Source organism: Balaenoptera borealis (assembly GCF_965194805.1).
Source record: "Balaenoptera borealis genome assembly, chromosome: 7".
In the NCBI taxonomy this organism is placed as follows: Eukaryota; Metazoa; Chordata; class Mammalia; order Artiodactyla; family Balaenopteridae; genus Balaenoptera; species Balaenoptera borealis.
In genome coordinates, this window is record NC_138864.1 from 76703889 (window position 1) to 76722137 (window position 18249).

Sequence of the window (18249 nt, forward strand, 5' to 3'; positions counted from 1 at the left end):
AAGGAACTGTTTTGGGCAGAATTCTAAAAATAACCCACCAAGATTCTGTTCCCTAATCCCTGGGACTGTGAATACGATGAGATACCACACATTTGATTATGTTACCTTATGTGGCAAAAGGGAATTTGGAGATGTAATTAAAGTTACTAATCAGATGACTTTGAGTTAATGAAAAAGGAGATTACCCAGCTGAGTCTAAAACAATCCCATGTGCCATTACAAGACAGAGAGGTTTTCTCCGACTGGTAGCAGAAGACAGAGTTAGAGAATTTATCGATTACTGAGATAGATGGGGCCACAAGATAAGGACCTGAGAGCAGCCTCTAGATACTGAGAGCGGTTCCTGACCAACAGGCTGCAAGAACACAGGCTTAAGTCCTACAACCACAAGGAACTGAATTCTGCCACCGACTTGAATGAGCTTGGAAGCATATTATTTCCCAGAGCCTCTAGGTAAGGGTCCAGCAGTGCTGACACTTTGTGAAACACTGAGCAGAGCACCCAGTTGAGCTCACCCTGATTAGGGATCTACAGAACTAAGAGATAATAATTGCGTGTTGTTTTAAGTCACCAAAATTGTGTCAATTTGCTAAGAGAGCATAGGGAAGTAGTATAGAACTGTAGATTGTTTAAACCTTGATGGGACCTTAAATAAGTCCAAAGTCTAAGAAAAGACAGGTGACGGAGAGAGGATTAGGGCTATTACAAAGCACTGTAAAGAGAGGGGAAAAGAGAGTTATTATTTAACCACTAATATTCAAAATATAATTTTTAAGCAATATATTCTGCTTAAAACCAAACTTTTGGAAGAGAAAAAGAAATTAAGGACTCTTTAGCACCACTTACAACATCAATGGCTAGATTTTATGATGGACTTTTTCCCCATACTGTCCATCCTCAAGTTTAACCCTGAAACTGGAATAGAAAGAAGGAGGAGCTGACACAGAGGAAGTAAAAGAATAACCAAAGCTTTATGATCCCTGAGGATTGTGGGAGAGTGAGGCAGAAGACGGAAATAAAGGTAAAGAGAGAGAAATGTCAGTATTCTCATTTTTTCCTTCTCACTTTGGAAACATTATCTAAAGCATTCTCTATGTTTAGCTCCACGTTTCAGGCTACTGAATGAGAGGCCCTCATGGAATGTGACTTGTGGATTGTGGCCATATCATATGTGAGCCTGCCAGTGTGGAATACTGAAGCAAAAAGCCCTGATATTTAGCACTCCTGACCGACTCTTGGGTCACGTGACCAGTTTTAGGTTTTCCAGTGATTGTCTTGACTAGGGCTCTAGGCTGCATATATTCACGATGCTAGTTCATTAATTAGTGGGGTTTTTTTAATTGGAGTTGATTTACAATATTATGTTAGTTTCAGGTATACAACAAAGATATTCAGTTATTTTTTTTTCAGATTCTTCTCCATTATAGGTTATTACACGATATTTAATACAGTTCCCTGTGCTACACAGTAAGTCCTTGTTGCTTATCTATTTTATGTATAGTACTTTGTTAATCCCATACTCCTCATTTACCCCTCCCCTCCCTTTCCCCTTTGGTAACCACAAGTTTGTTTTCTATGTCTGTGTGTTACTGTTTTGTATACAGATTCATCTGTATTATTTTTGAGATCCCACATATAAGTAATATCATATAATATTTGTCTTTGTCTGACTTACATCACTAAATATAATACTTTCCACGTCTATCCATGTTGCTGCAAGTGGCAATATTCCATTCTTTTCTATGGCTGAGTAATAGTCCATTGTATATGTATACCACATCTTCTTAAACCAATCATCTGTTGATAAAAATAGGGAACGCTTCACAAATTTGCATATCATCCTTGTACAGGGGCCACGCTAGTCTTTTCTGTCTGTACCATTCCAATTTTAGTATATGTGCTTTCGAAGCAAGCACTAATTAATGTTTTGTTTTGTTTTTTTAATTTTCAGATGGCTCATATCAATGCTGCTTTGATTTCTCCCCACAAAAGAGCAAAGTTATAGGTTATCTATAGATATCACTAAGCAAATAGTCACTGGAAGCATCTGACTACAGCTGTGGACATATTCTAAAAACATCAGAGGAGAGGACAAATTGCATGCTTTACCATTCTTGCATGGCTACTCCAAGCCTGAACATATGGTGGCCCTTGGGTGGAGCAACCAGAGCCATGGCTCAAACTATCCCCTGAGAGAAATCAAAGTTTAGGTTGGGAATGATTTTCACAGGTTTTCTGTGTCCCTGATGAAGAGGCACTAATGCAAAGAGGCCAAGATGGGTCCAATGGTTAGTCATCTTATTCATGGGCAATGTAGGTTGAGGTGTACTCACTCTTGATATGAACAAAGTAAAGTTTCCTTTAAAATTACCCATTGCAATGGTTGGCTACAATGAAGACACAGTCATACCTGGGAAACTTATAGTTGAATCAGAATCTCTGAGGGTGGGACCTAGGCATCAGTATTTCGTAAAAGTTCCCCAGGATGTTTTAAGGTACAGTTAAAGGTGGAAATCACTGATTTAATGGAAGGTCTATTCATGTGTATATAGAGATAAAGCAACATTAATCCTTGTTGTGTGAATCAGTTTAAAGTGTCTCTTCTCTCTCTTCCCTAAGTTCCTTTAGTTGTGCTCTTATAACAACTTTCCTTCTTCCTACAGAGATATTCTTCTTTGTGTCATTCTTATTTTCTGTGGTTGCAAAAATCACATATTTAAGAGGATTTAATCAATCAATCAATCAATCTTTCTAAAGTTTCCACATCAAGATCCACATCAACTTGTTACTGCTATTTTTCAAGAATACTGGAAATGGTAATAAAATAATTCCCTATAATTGACATAATTCCTCTTAAATATTAGTTGTGGACTCTCTACTCCCTTTGTTTGATCTCTGTTCCTTCTCTTATTATATAAAGTTTTGCAATAACTATTGTTATAATTAAGCATTTATGCTATACACACATCAGTGAATGCATAATGTTCATTGCCTATTTGACAATGGTATTTAAAATACATGCTCCCATGTCAAGTATCATTCGATGCAAAAGAGAGCAGCAAATCTCTCTCTTGTTGACAAACAATTCAGGCAATTCAGGCAGAACATCCAAATCTCTACATTTTCAAAAAAACAAATAAAGCTTTGATCTCTCTCTGGTGATAGTTTATTTTCATTCCCCATCTCATTTGTTTGTCATTTGCATCCATACTCTCATGATATAGAGAGATTTTCTCTTTTTCTTTCTTATGGGTGGTAAAAAGATTTTAGTGTGTTCTTACTCTTTAGGCTACAGACAAGTTTTGTTTGATACACTAATAAGAAATGTGTTCTCATAATAAACTTGAAGTATGAAAAGGGACACTAATGATTCCTTACAAAGCCAGGCTGTTGATGTTTATTATGTTCCTATCAGAAATGTGTTAGGTTTTCAAGCAACACAAAGATATATGGACACAGTTGCTTTCTTTCTTGTGCTTGGAGTCCAGTTGGGGAGATAAACCTTACATTTGAAAATTCTCCTTAGAACAATGTAACAATATAAATTCTATACAAATCAAGCTCCTGCATGTGCACTCTGAAATAGGTGAGCCATATGGCTGCTGTCATAAGGATATGCTTGATTGCTTATTGAAGGCGCTTGAGCTGAAGGATGTTTTGAAAGAGTTACAGACATTTATTGTAAGGAAGAAAATGACATACAAGTGAAACAGTCAAACATTTGAGGGTCATGTAAATAACCAATCTTATGGAAAAGCATGGGGAAAAAAAAACCCAAGCAGTACTACATAGAGCTATTTGATAGAGGATTTAGCATAACAGACTCCAAGAAAAGGAATGACTCAAATTGTTTCAAGTTAAGGAATTATCACCATTATTTTAAAAAATGATTTACTTGGAAATAAGGTACCACTAAAAAAAGTTTAACTATTTAGTAAGTAGTTCATCTTTGTTTAGTTTTGAGCCCACTTTTCTTTTGTAGGATGAAATAGGCCTGACATAGGGTCTCAAGGTCTAGAACTAGGTTTGGGGGTAGAAGAAAAGATAGATATCCAGCTTCAGAGGTAGACTGTGATGAGGGCAAATGCAGGTTGGTGTCTAAGGTGAGTCAGAGGTGAATGCCAGAGGAGATACATCAAGTAAAAGGGAAACAAAGGGTAGGGAGCAAACAAAGAAAAGTATTATAGGATGTAAGATGTCAGCAACAGGGAATAAAGCAAGCTACAGAGCAGGGCAAGGTGAAAGAGGACTGGAATTTGTTTATGTACTGGAATCCTTAGAGTTTCTTTCTACTGGATGCATGGTTCTAAAGTATATTAGGTAGAGTGAAATGCTCATCATTTGTGTAGGCAGTAAGCATTAAGCACTTTGGGCAGGAATTTGGTTTTCTTCCTTCAGATAAGTAGCTAAACACAGCAAAAGCAAGAAAATAGACTGGTATTATTTTCTAAAAACAGATTATTTGTGCTGTGGGGCAGGAAGGAAATTCCACAATTACTAAAAATAAGGTGAATCACAAATCATTAGTTGTCATTAGCTCCATGTTTCTTTAAAGAGATCGGAGATATGAGAAGAAATAAATGAGGATGTTGGAAAATAGTTACTATTGGAATAGGGACTAGGAAAAGGGAGAAGGAATTTAAACAATTCAGCAGTCTGTCTTGGCTCTATTGCTTTAATATTACATTAATGTATTTTATGACTATCAGAGTCTTTGTTTGCCAGAACTTGCATATGCCCTGTTAGCATTTTATAAATGGAGGATCCATCCAAAGAAATAAATTATTGGGAAATATATTTCCAGTTACGTGGGGATATTTGAGGCACAGGATGCATTATGTTGAAGGAATACTTGGGTTTATTGGTTCCTGTTAGAAGAAAATGTATCCTCCATAATGGTTTTGTTTACATCTGAATTTACTTCTGCTTCCAATTCATTTTGGCATGTATGCAATCAGTCTGTCAACAAGTAAGAATCAGTAAATCACCCATGGTGGGCACAGAATGTTTTTATAATGCCAAAGGGTCTGTGGTTCCTGTGCCTGTTACAATCTTCTAGTATTTCTGATCCTTGCCCTATATACAAGGCATGTTGATTCACATCTTCCCATTAAAACAGGACATAACTTTTTTAGAGCATGAATTTTTGTGCTACTTACTTTTTCTGTAATGACAGTCCTACTAAGCCAAAGATGCAAGGTTAACTAACTCAGACACATGAACCGATCAGAGAGGAGCTTCTGCTGTGTGTTGTGTACAGAAGACCCTGCAAACAAGGGGGCGTCAGGGTGAGATTCCCCTCACCACCCTTCATACGTCTACACTATGGCATGCATCTCACAGAAGCTGCCCTCTCCTAGTCCATGGACCAGTGCCAAGTAGAGTGCATGGAAGATAGAGCATGATGAGAGTAGTGTATTAAATTTTTAAATAAAAATAAACCATAATTCAAAAAGAGTCATGTACCACAATGTTCATTGCAGCACTATTTACAATAGCCAGGACATGGAAGCAACCTATGTGTCCATCAACAGATGAATGGATAAAGAAGATGTGGCACATATATACAATGGAATATTACTCAGCCATAAAAAGAAATGAAATTGAGTTATTTGTAGTGAGGTGGATGGACTTAGAGTCTGTCATATAGAATGAAGTAAGTCAGAAAGAGAAAATCAAATACCGTATGCTAACACATATATATGGAAATTTTAAAAAATGGTTCTGAAGAACATAGGGGCAGGATAGGAATAAAGATGCAGACGTAGAGAATGGACTTGAGGACACGGGGAAGGGGAAGAGTAAGCTGGGACGAAGTGAGAGAGTGGCATGGACGTATATACACTACCAAATGTAAAACAGATAGCTAGTGGGAAGCAGCTGCATAGCACAGGGAGATCAGCTGGTGCTTTGTGACCACCTAGAGGGGTGGGATAGGGAGGTTGGGAGGGAGACGCAAGAGGGAGGGGATATGGGGATATATGTATGCATATAGCCGATTCACTTTGTTATACAGCAGAAACTAACACACCATTGTAAAGCAATTATACTCCAATAAAGATGTTAAATAAATAACTTTATATTTTCAAAAATTGTTTTTTATTTTAGATTACATTCTTTAAAAATAAACTTCAGAAAATGGGTGAGATAGTGGATTTTTTTTTTTTGTTAAACAAACACAAATGTTTAGTGGTTTTGCATAGCAATATAAAAATCTGATTTTCAATATTTTTTGAAAAACGTTAGTCCATTCATCCATATACCTATAAACCACTACTACAGACTATAGAACTTTAAAAATAGAGATAGTCTGACCTCCCCCAAATGAAAAGTTTAATATTATAAAACTTTAACTCTTGGTACTCATCTTCACAGTCAAGTGAAAACTATGAATGGAGGTAAAGGATTTCTCTTATAGATTTAAAAACCATTTCAACATTGGGTTAAGTTCAAGGCAGACCATTCACTGCATGCATACATGTTCATATATATAATGTATATATATTTAATATGTGTGTGTATATATATATATATATATATATATATATATATACACACATATTTAATCCCTGTCCTCAAGAGAATCATCTTCTAATCAGAGAGATGAACATGCAATAGACAATTTCAATAAAGTGTTTTAAGTGATGTAATTAGAAGCATTAAAGAAAGGTTATAAGAATTTAGAGGAGGAAGATACAGTCTACTTATTATAGAAACATCACACAGAGGTACATCAAATGGCTTGAGTCATTTAGCTCCAGAGAGCTAACTTGGAATGTAATAGTCGAGGATTTTTTCCATTGATCCAACCTATCGCTTTGCATCATTACATTTGTTTGGACCATTCATGAAGTCAGAGAGAAAAAGGGCTTCTCAGAAGTCTGGCACAAATATAGAAGAAATTGCCAAAGGTAGAGTCCAGTTGTATAGAATGAATGTGTTATAATTAAATGTTAACTATAAAAAAACAATGATACAACATAGCTAATGGTGTCCGAGTCTAAGACCAGAACTGAATTGGCCTATCAGCAAAAAGCAATTAAAGTGTGACAATGCATTTAAAAGTACTGACGTTTGCAACATGAAGAATTACACTGCTTCATTAAGAAGAAATGATTGCCTTATTCAAAAAACAGGACAATATTTACTCTTATGTAAAACTCCTACAGATTTCAACTTGTACAAACTTGAGCAGATAGTTTCCAAATAATTCATAAGAACAAATTTTCACATGTTGCTGTCCCAGAGTGGAGGCTGCACAGTAAAGTGGAAAAGTGTGGGCTTGAAAGTCAGACAAGCCTATCCTTGGATTTCACTTGCTGGTAGAGGAACTTCAGTAAGTTATTTCTTAGGTTTCTCATTTGAAAAGAAGCAGATAAAAATAGCCTGTTCATGGATTTTTATGAGAATTAAACAAGCTATTATATGTGGAACCCAAAACGTTAAAACTGTAATTTTCCCTGAGGTGCCGAGATTTGTTAGATATGGCATATCAAAGGAAGAGGCACCACCAAATAATAAATTTGCAATCGAGGTGACAAAGAATCAGTTTCAGAAATCGCTCAGAAACCCCTTAGTCAGAGGGAGATCAAAATAAAGAGCGCTGGTCAATAGAAATACAAGGTGAACCATATATGTAATTTGAAAGTTTCCAGTAGTCACACGAAAAATAGTAAACATAAAAATGGTGAAAATAGGGCTTCCCTGGTGGCGCAGTGGTTGAGAATCTGCCTGCCAATGCAGGGGACACGGGTTCGAGCCCTGGTCTGGGAAGATCCCACATGCCGCGGAGCAGCTGGGCCCGTGAGCCACAACTACTGAGCCTGCGCGTCTGCAGCCTGTGCTCCACAACAAGAGAGGCCGCGATAGTGAGAGGCCCGCGCACCGCGATAAAGAGTGGCCCCCGCTTGCCGCAACTAGAGAAAGCCCTCGCACAGAAACGAAGACCCAACACAGCCAAAAATAAATAAATAAATAAATAAATACCTACATAGATTTATTTTTAAAATATATATGTATATTTTAAAAAAAGAAAATGGTGAAAATAATTTAATAATATATTTTATTTAACTCATTAAATAATAGCATTTCAACATGTAATCAACATAAAAATAATAAATGTGATATGTTGCCTTTTTAAATACTAAATCTGAAATCAGGTGTGTATTCTATATTTATAGCGCATCTCAATGCACAATTCAAGTGCTTGATAACACCACGTGACTAAGGCTGTAGTATCAGACAGCGTAGGTATAAACACAGTGGTTCTCAAAGTGCGATTCCTAGACTAGCAACATCAGCATCAGCTGGGAACGTGGCTAGAAGTGCAAATTCTCAGAACCATCCCAGATCTACTGAATAAGAAACTCTGGAGGTGGGACCTAGCATTCTGTGTTTTAACAAGCTCTCCAGTCGATTAGGATATCCACTAAAGTTTGAGCACCACTAGTCTTAAAAGAGCACATTTCTCAAATATTGAGGTGGATACACATCACTTGGGGATGTGGAATTTGATTCAGTAGGGGCCTGAGCTGTTTCATTTCTAACAATCTCCCAGTAATGTGGATGCAGTTGGTCCAGATGACACTTGAAGTGACAAAGGACTGAGCAGTGGTGCTCAACCCCCAGGGTTGAGAACCACAGATCTAGAATCTGAAGGAGGGTAGGGAGAGTTTTATAAGACAGATTATCAGAGAAAGAGCTGCAAGTCCCATCCCCCCTCAAGGCATGCTAGAGTGTTACTTCTTTCACCTAAAGCTTAGCAAGAGGGACTTTAAGAGGGCCACTTGAAGAGTCTGAGGTAGTTCTCCTAGAGTTTGGAGGACTCAGTGATCTGTCATCAAGTTCCCACCCATGATACCTGGGTAGTAGGAATGATGGCAGTGAGTTACCCTGGCAGGGGAGCCGAAGTGGGTTGTGCTGCATCTGGGAGTAAATTCCCTTTTAAGGTGGGTAAATGGATGCCTGTGGATTTCCTGTGGTCCAAATGTGAACGCTGCAGGAAAGAAACCCAACCTCAAAACTTTTTAAGTTCTGACCGAGAGGATGATGTGAAAGGTACAAGAGGATTTCACAGCCACAGCCTGGGTTTAATGGAGCAGAGAAAACTGTGGGCTGGTGGAGGATAGCCTGTAAACAAAGAGCCCCAGCCAGACAGAGAAGGACAAATATCATGATATTTCTTATATGTGGAATCTAAAAAAAATAAGATACAAATGAACTAAAAAAATTGTCATGAAGAACCTAGGGACAGGACGGGAATAAAGATGCAGACCTACTAGAGAACTGACTTGAGGATATGGGGAGGGGGAAGGGTAAGCTGGGACAAAGTGAGCGAGTGGCATGGACATATATACACTACCAAATGTAAAATAGATAGCTAGTGGGAAGCAGCCGCATAGCACAGGGAGATCAGCTCGGTGCCTTGTGACCCCCTAGAGGGGTGGGATAGGGAGGGTGGGAGGTAGACACAAGAGGGAGGGGATATGGGGAAATATGTATACCTATAGCTGATTCACTTTGTTGTACAACAGAAACTAACACACCATTGTAAAGCAATTATACTCCAATAAAGATGTTAAAAAAAAAACACCCACAAAGTGTTTCAGGTGCAAAGTACCGGCTGAAAATTTATTGGTTGCTTCAGCTATATAAACATAATGAGTTTGACTCACAGGCACCAGAATTTAATGTTAGAAGTAAACAGTTTGTCCTTCTTTCTTCCTCCTTCTTGTTTTTTCCTAGATTTGATTAGGGATAAAAGAAAAAATGTCACTCTAATGACAGTAATTGTTGCCTAATGGCAAGCATGCTGTCAAATTAGCCTAAGTGTCCATTTAAAAGCAAACTTTTATGTGGTTTGTTAAACTATTAAGGCTATTAGTTGAGACACGGAATTGATTTCTTTTACTCATTGCATTAACCTCATCTTGCATACTCATCAGTTTCTTATACAGGGCAAAGTAAATGTACCTTGATGTTTTATAAAATTGAATTTAACATCAAGCCACTCACTTTTAAATGCTACACATTGCTATAATAAGAGGAGGGTGACTAAGACAGAATCTTCATTACTGGTAACTAAATGAAGCTTCAGTAACGGAGTCCTCATGGAAAATGAATTTCATGTCACTGTGAACCAAATGTAATCAGGAGCAAATAGGTTTTATTTTGATGGGGTTATATCAGGAGCAAATAGGTTTTATTTTGATGGGGTTCTTTGATCCATAAAAGCAAGAGATAGACACTTTTTAACAGAACTGAAGGAAGTTAGAGAAAGATCAGCTACTTTAACAAAAACCCAATTTCTACTTGATAATGAAAAAGGAAATACTTGATCTGATAAAGGGTTAACATAAACACTCTGCATGTAAGACAACAGAATTGTAAAGATCTAAAATGTATATTTAATAACAAATATATATGTGAAAAAGGTATATGTCCAAGAAAATTGTGTATATTTAGAAATCAAACCTAGCACACGTCGTATGGATTAAGGGTGTAAACAGGATATAGTCAACTACCCAAGGTAGCACCGTGCTTCTGGTTACCGCTCTTGATTAGGAAACAGTTGAGTCTTTATCAGTAATTAAATGCTATGGAGTAATTACTGTTGTAATTAAATGTTATGGAACAACATTTCCTGTTTGAAGAATCTCCTTATATTTTTAGAGCAACTTATACATCTTTCTTTTCTATAAATTCATTCATTTGTTCGTTCATAACCTCGTCCATTCTAGGCACCCCATTCACTGTAGGCACCAAGCTCCAGACACTGTGTTATCCTCATACTTAGCATATCTGTCAAAACTAAACAATCTTGCAGGTAAGGGAAGATATGAAGCAGCAAAATATCGAAGTGCATAAAACTGTGAAAGTGGAGAGAAATAACCAGATAATAGGAGAGCAAAGAACTGAGAATATTGGAGAGCATTCACATTTACAGAAAAGAAAAAAGGATACAAATTAGTGACAGGAGCAAAGAAGATTCACTTAAAGAAGGAAACGAGGAGTCAGGATTTTTTTGCATCATGGAAGGTACAATTTGTGCACTGATTTTTGACCACTGAGAGCCTCCTTGCTGTTTTAACAAAACACTGCTTAAAAAAGCATAATGATATTAGTAAATTCCAACATAAGGTAAGGTCCCCAGCAACTTAATTATTGCCTTACTAAATATCATTAGCATGATAAGTATCTAACATCATTTTTTGATAATTATTACTGGTAAAAAAATTAAGGTTGACAATTTTTATTATTAAATTTCCAGTATATCTAGAAAGGACTTGCCCAATGAATTTATTTTAGAAATGTCTGAATAATAAATTCATATTATTATTTTTAAATGCTTTTATTAACTCCAGTGAAGTTAGTATTAGAGAAGGGCCGCAATATTGTGCCACACTCTTACACTTTAGGGTGAGGGTGTTTGTAGAATATTTTAAAATTTCTGTTGTTAACTTTTCTATCTATCCTCTTTATACGCGGTTTTCTTGGATAATCGATTCTAGTCATTATTTATGACTCCCCACCCTGAAAGATAAGAACATGTCCATTTGTATCACTCATCAACTGCTCTCTCCTGCCTCCTCAAAAATTTTTATTATTCTTTTATTAGTAACACTATTGGTTACCTTTGAAATTTAAACTGTATTCTCAAATCTCTGCCTCTTGTATCATCAACCTTAGACATTTGTACATAATGATGCCTTTCCCTTACCTTCTTCTCCTCAATTCTCCCCTCCAAATCTATTAGCTACACCTTTCCTTTTACACTACTGAAGCTGAAAAATTTACATGTTATTCTGTAAATTATATGTAAGGCAAATGAAAGACGTTCCAAGTTAACCATTTAGAAGCTTGGTAAGTGTCTCCTACCTCAGCTTTGGAGGACACCGTGGACTAAGGCTGACTTACACCTGAAAAATCCAGAATGCTGGATTCTGTGGGTGGCAGGCTTCTCTGATCTGCAACAAACAGCAGTTTAATCACCAAAGCTGTGCTGGAGTAAGGGGAGACTTTAACTCTGACAGAAGCTCATTTAGAGATATTTACAGTATTACACCTGTCTGGAAATACTAATAATTGAACTGAGAGTACTCTGTATGTGTGGGTGACCAGATGACTTATGTTATTTGAAAATGACTCTAAAAGTCATGGAGACCAACTACCAAAAATTCACACAGTTAGGAAAAGATAGCCCCCCTTGGCATGAGTTTAGAAGGACAGAAAGGGAAATAAATAAACCCATCTTGTCTCATTTATTCTACTTATGGGTTACAATAATAACATATTTTAGGGGGTAATTTTCTAATACAGAAATGCTGAGGTTTCACTCGTATATAAATATTAACTAGAGAAAGCAAGTGAGAATTTCCAGGGTGAGTCCTTTTAAAAATACAGATGATGCTTAGCTTTATCCCAAACCCTCCAAAATAATTTCAAAAAGTGAGGGCTGGGCATCTTGGTCTTTCAGCCAGCTCCCCTTGTGGTGCTGGTGTACAGTTCTGATTGTTTATATGTTTATAGTAGTTACAGATGAATGTTAGAATTATTTTAGTTAATCATTACGCCTGTTCTCTCCCCCTCCCCCCCAAAAACCTGGAAGTTTAACATACATAAAATTATAAAAACATATATCCAATAAAATTATACATAGCACCATTTATATTATATATAAGTATGTATATGTACAATATGTACGTATACATATAATACTAGCTATTGTTATATATGATATTAACAAGAAATCTCTAAAGAACATGGTGGAGAGATTTGGATTATTGCAAAGTTGTCATCAGGGTTTAATCTATGCAAAATAATTTATGAAAGACTTTCTTCCCTCCACTTAACAGAAGGTAACATAGAAATTAAAATAACTTAAGATAATTTAAACTCAGGATTTTTGCCTCCTGAATTTGTGATCTTCCACCCAGTTCTGTTACTTCATAATTGTGCTTAATTTGGGATTATTCACTTATAATGATCATTTGAGAAAAGTCACATGATTCTAGTTGATTGCCTTATCAATCCCTGTTTGCTTTGTATTACTTAAAGATAAATGACATGTTATTAAATATCAAAATTATCCTAATAAGCAGCAAATACTCTCAATTCAATGGAATAAGGAAAAGATATGGCAGCGATTCACACACTGCTTATAAGGACAAACTTATGGAATGGTAGAGTACTCTTAGATTTCAATTAATGTGATTGACGTTTCTTTCAAATGCTCTACAATTCATATAGACAGAAACAGATGGGCCATCTGTTTTCAAGTTTCTCATCTCTTTATAGCTCAGACATATTTGTGATAGCCAAACATTGAGGGGAAAATGACAATCCTCATATGTGGTTTGCCGTCTCTCATTTCTCCCTTTCAAGGTTAAACTTTCTTGTAGAAGAATATTCAACAAGAATATTCAGTTTTCTTCTAAGAGCAGAAAATAGCTTCTACTCATACATCCACTCTATGTGTGGACTTATATAGATTCATGCAGAACTATTTTTGTTTAATGGTGTTAGGAAATTCCATTGATTCCAGCATCCCAATCAGATAGAAAAGCAATAGGGAATCTCCTTGACCTATACTGTCTCCAAGTCATCTGAACACATAATTTCAGCCCATGATATAAGAAAAAAAAAAGTTATTCCTGTAAGGAAACCAAGTGCTAAATCAAGGTGAAATTTGTGATTATACCACAATGAAATAAAGGTAGAATGAAGATGTGGTCTTGTCAAGAAAAACACATCTACCTGTTATATTGCTTCTCTCCTTTAACATTTAAGAGTTCAAGTGTTTACATTCCTTCCTGGAATTGATACCCTGCATGTTACAAATCTTCATATCCCATAAAATCAATGTCTCAAACAGAACACTTTCACCCAGGAGTTCTCTCTGAACTGCAATGAATGCTTAGGCAAATCATGGTCTCTCTATATGTGAACTATCCAAATATATGCATATATATGTGCATGTATATATGAAATTATATATATGTGTATATGTGGTGTGTATATATATATATTCATATATATGTGTATTCAACACTCTTCTCTGAAAAGCAGGTAATGCCACAGAGCCACTTTTGTTAACTGCACACATCTATAAATGAAATAATTTTTTTTAAATATTGTATATATTTTCATAATTAGCTCAAAACTTAGACACAATTTGTAAAATAGAACAGTCATGAACTATGCTTCCTCTTAAGTATTGATGCCTGGCCATTCTCTTAGGCACTATTCCTTCTGTGCCTTTAGAAAAATGACCTAAAATGGAGCAATACTGAGCTCAGTGAGGAGAAAGTTCAAATCAGATCACAGCCCTCATTACGCTTCCTTTCCAGGTACCTGAATAGTGATGTTCTACAGTCATTTTGATACAGCTACATATCCTCTTCTGGCCATCTGCTTGCTACATAAACTGAAGCATTAGATAGTAATATTGAGTGGAGAGAAGAGCCCTACAGATGCTATGTAAAGAAGAGAGATCACAATTTACCATTACGAAAAATGCTCTATTCAAATGCTACAAAGGCCAACTTCCTGTTCCTTAAGGAAGTGAGTACAGAGACAATGCATTTCAGGTCTATAAAAGCCTCAGGACAATGAATTGTAACTACAAGTTTCTTCAAGGCAATTAAAGATATTGCAGTTGGATACCATTTTGACAATAAAACTAGACAACGTTTTATAAGGAAAAGGTTTTCCAGGCAGCAGAGTATGTGTGTTTTTTAAAACATCTTTATTGGAGTATAATTGCTTTACAATGGTGTATTAGTTTCTGCTTTATAACAAAGTGAATCAGCCATACATATACATATATCCCCATATCTCCTCTCTCTTGTGTCTCCCTCCCACCCTCCCTATCCCACCCCTCTAGGTGGTCACAAAGCACCCAGCTGATCTCCCTGTGCTATACAGCTACTTCCCACTAGCTATCTATTTCACATTTTGTAGTATATATTAGTCCATGCCAAGCAGAGTGTGTTTTAATCAAATTCCACACTAAAAGCTTATGGACTATAGAGAAAATTCTAAAGTAAAATTTAAAAGCCGCCTTCTTTTGAAAAATTTGCTGTCTGGTGTTCCCTAAGTGACTGTGAGGTCCCCTTTTCATAGAAGATACAACTCAGAAAAGATTGATGGAATCTGGCAGGGCAGCATCAAGGCTTTAGGACCATTAATTTAAAATGCCTTTCCCTTTCATCCTCTGGTGTACATTGCTGAGCAATCATCATTCTTCTTTACCTTTTTCTTTTGGTGATATAGTTTGTGTCATGCCAGGATCATAGTTCCCTGACATTAATTATGAACCACTGATATCTACTTTTTTTAACCTCATGTCCATGAGGGCAAATTCTGTGAGAAGATATGGGATAAACTGAATACTCAAGCTCTTGAAGAATTTCATTTCAGCTCAGTGCTTTACAAACCAGTGCTTGATTTTTTTTTTTTTTTTTTTTTTTTTCCATTTTAAAAGCTATAAAGTGGTCACTGCTGCATTCAGGGCTACACACAGTTGAAAACTCAAAAACGAAATAGTCATGTAGGAAAAAAAAGACATCACCAAAGATGCTGTCCCTTGTGGTTACCTCAAAGTCAAGTTCAGGACAAAAATCAACCTTCATCCAGCATGTGAACATTTACAAATCACACAGCCTATGAGACATAATTGGAGAAGACCAGCAAACGACCACTTTAAAAATCAGTGAAGGATGGTCCCACACAACCAAAGAAGATATATACTGTCCATTTAAAATCATAAGACACTAACTACTCTGACAGCATTTTTTAATATATCTACAAATATTTAAACATTATTAGTCTTCATTTAAAAAACTTTCCTTTGCACTGTAATAGACAAGTTAAATTTCAGGACAAAGCTCTTTGAAGTAGAATTGGGCCTTTTCTCCTTATTTGTGCCTTAGAGCACATGTGATAGGATGCAGGTGGGAGGTTGACTCACACAATTCTTTAATGTCTAAAATATATTTCACACACTAAAACTCTCCGTAGTTACTATCTATTCAGAGGTATTATATTTAATAAATCTTAATTATCTAAGGCTACCTGTAAATGACAAAATCACTGGTGAACTCAGAAAGGAAAGAAGTAGCAAAATTTTGGTTTGCTTTTATCCAAATAGAAAACTGACAGCCAGTTAAATGATGTATTTTTCTTCTTTTTTTAATAGCTATTTATTGTTAAAAAAACTACAGTTTGTCTGAAGGAGATGAAATTCACTCAGGCATATAACTTATATTATATAGGTAGTTTTTCAGCTGAATATATTTTCACAAAGCTCATAGGAGTCAGTGCTACATCTTAGAAAGGAAAAAGATAACTTGACTTCATGACCGTAAGAGAAGATACTTTAAAAAGTCAAAAAGGTAGTATTTTGAACAAAAAGATCTCTAAGAAAGCTAACAGTAGTCTGTATTTTTTAAGCTTGCTCTTATCTTAGGGTCACCTAAGAGACTGTTCCCTGACATTTCTCGTCACTCCCCATTTCTACGTTTCTTCCTTGTATTCTCCTATTTTCCTCCCTGCTCATGCCCCAATATGTCAGATTATCTCCCTCCAAGAAGTTTCCCATGACTCCTCCACTTCCTTTCCAGGCTAGACAATACCGCCCGTGTTCGGATATTAGCTTCAGGCAGAGCTGAAGTCACACTACACCATGCAGGTCTGTTTCCTGCTCCCTCCACCACAGTAGATCATGAGCATTCTGAGGGCAGGGTGGAGTCTTATTGCTGGTGTTTGGATCCATTCAATTTACAAAATAAAATATTCATGTGAGAGAAATAAAGACATATGAAGACAAATTACCAACTGTCATAGTCAACTGAATTTCTAAGGGAAAGTCTGGATTCAATGGACTTCAAATGTTTAGCTAGTGTTGTCCATGATAAATATTCATGGTTCCTGCCTTTGGGTTGGTATCTTATTTTTGCGGCTAAGAAGTCTAGGATGCCATGATCTGATGTCATCGTTCACTGTTGTGGAACATAATCTGCCTTTAAGAAAATGTTGTCAGCTGTTTTTCCATTCCAAATTGAGTACATCTATAAATACAGAATATAAGCAGTTCCCTCTCTCTATCTCTCTCTCTGTATATATACATTTATATATGTGTGTGTATATATGTATGTGTGTAAATATATGCACACACTCCTATATGTATTTATATGAATGCAGAGACTAGCTCAATACTTTACAAGTAAGTTACCAATTATAATTTCCTTTTAGGTATATTTCTGTGCTTAGAGAAATTCTTTTTAAACAGTTAAGACCAAGAAGAAAATTTAGAGATCTAGTGAAGAAAAAAAATTAATAACTCAATGAAATTGTAGTTTGGAGTTGAATTTCTCTATCAATATTATGCTAGAAAATTTTTGTTCAAAATAATAGATATTTTTCTCAAAATCCCATCTGATGAAAAGCCAAATTCCATCCAAGAGTGAGAATGATCCAAAAATCTTAAAAAATATAACCACAATTGTCTTTCACATATTATATAAGAATACCATAAAATAATTTTTATCTAGTTACTACAGACGTTGAATACTTATTTACTTAATTAATATGTTTGATAACTTCTGCATTAAAGAAACACACACATACTACTCTTCAGGTACTATTCACACAGTAATGCTCGATCAGTGTATAATTGTGCTTGAGGAAATCTACATAAATTAACTCTAGCTTCTTTATTCTGCCTATAAATAAGCAGACACTGATGCCAAAACTACTGTTCTCTGAACAAATTATGATGTAGCTGTTGTTAGTCAAAGGTTTCTTAATTATTAAATTGGAAGAAAGCAAGATTTAGGATAGCTCAATGAACAAAAGCTTTGAGCGTGTTCAATTATTATACCACAAAAATCGGTCTTCTGGACAAACACTGATCTAACTGAAGAGAAAGGAAACATAAAGCACAAAAGAGACTAGAAGCTTCCTACTTCAAATAGACTTCCTTCTGTAAATACACAATATTGGTGCTGAGTCAGAGCTGAGAAAAGGCAAGGTGACAGTTTCGAAGTCCTATTATTGAGCTTTCACGCACTTGCCATTCACGGTGTTCTAAAGGAATTTGCTCATCAACATGAGATAGAATATCAGAACTCTCAGGCACGATTCATCCACTAAGGAAGAAAAGAAGCTGCTCGAATTACTGCAGCATGAATAAGGACACACAGTTTGCTGTATCTAAATTGAACTTTCATGACACGAGAAAAGCAGGTG